The sequence below is a fragment of the Colobus angolensis genome, unplaced genomic scaffold (assembly GCF_000951035.1).
Source record: "Colobus angolensis palliatus isolate OR3802 unplaced genomic scaffold, Cang.pa_1.0 Scaffold380, whole genome shotgun sequence".
NCBI classification, from domain to species: domain Eukaryota; kingdom Metazoa; phylum Chordata; class Mammalia; order Primates; family Cercopithecidae; genus Colobus; species Colobus angolensis.
This window is the reverse complement of record NW_012117155.1, coordinates 2,721,272-2,722,436: the sequence shown is the minus strand read 5'-3', so window position 1 is coordinate 2,722,436 and position 1,165 is coordinate 2,721,272.

Here is a 1,165-nt window from a genome sequence, read left to right as displayed (position 1 = left end):
TCTTCTCAGCACCACATCACACTTATTCCAAAATTGACCACATAATTGGAAGTAAAGCACTCCTCAGCAAATGTAAAAGAATAGAAATCACAACAAACTGACTCTCAGACCACAGTGCAATCAAATTCGAACTCAGGATTAAGAAACTCACTCAAAACCACACAATCACATAGAAACTGAACAACTTGCTCCTGAATGACTACTGGGTAAATAACGAAATGAAGGCAGAAATAAAGATGTTCTTTGAAACCAGGAGAACAAAGACACAACATACCAGAATCTCTGGGACACATTTAAAGCAGTGTGTAGAAGGAAATTTATAGCACTAAATGCCCGCAAGAGAAAGTAGGAAAGATCTAAAATTGACACCCTAACATCACAATTAAAAGAACTAGAGAGGGCTGGGCACAGTGGCTCACACCTGTAATCCTAGCACTTTGGGAGGCCGAGGCAGGGAGATCATGAGGGCAGGAGATCAATACTGTCCTGGCTAACATGGAGAAACCCTGTCTCTGCTAAAAATACAAAAAATTAGCTGGGCATGATGGCAGGCACATGCAGTCCCAGCTATTCAGGAGGCTGAGGCAGGAGAATGGCATGAATCCGGGGGGCAGAGTTGGCAGTGAGCCGAGATCGTACCACTGTACTCCATCCTGAGTGACAGAGTGAGACTCTGTCAAAAACAAACAAACAAAAAACTAGAGAAGCAAGAGCAAACAAATTCAAAAGCTAGCAGAAGGCAATAAATAACTAAGATCAGAGCCGAATTGGAAGAGATACAGACACAAAAATACCCTTCAAAATATCAATGAATCCAGGAGCTGTTTTTTTTAAAAGAACCACAAAATTGATAGACCACTAGCAAGACTAATAAAGAAGAAAAGAAAGGAGAATCAAATAGATGCAAGAAAAAATGATAAAGACGATATCACCTCCAATCCCACAGAAATACAAACTACCATCAGAGAATACTATAAACACCTCTACACAAATAAATGAGAAAATCTAGAAGACATTGATAAATTCCTGGACACATACACCCTCCCAAGACTAAACCAGGAAGAAGTTGAATTCCTAAATAGACCAATAACAGGCTTTGAAATTGAGGCAATAATTAATAGCCTACCAACCAAAAAAAGTCCAGGACCAGATGGATTAACAGCCA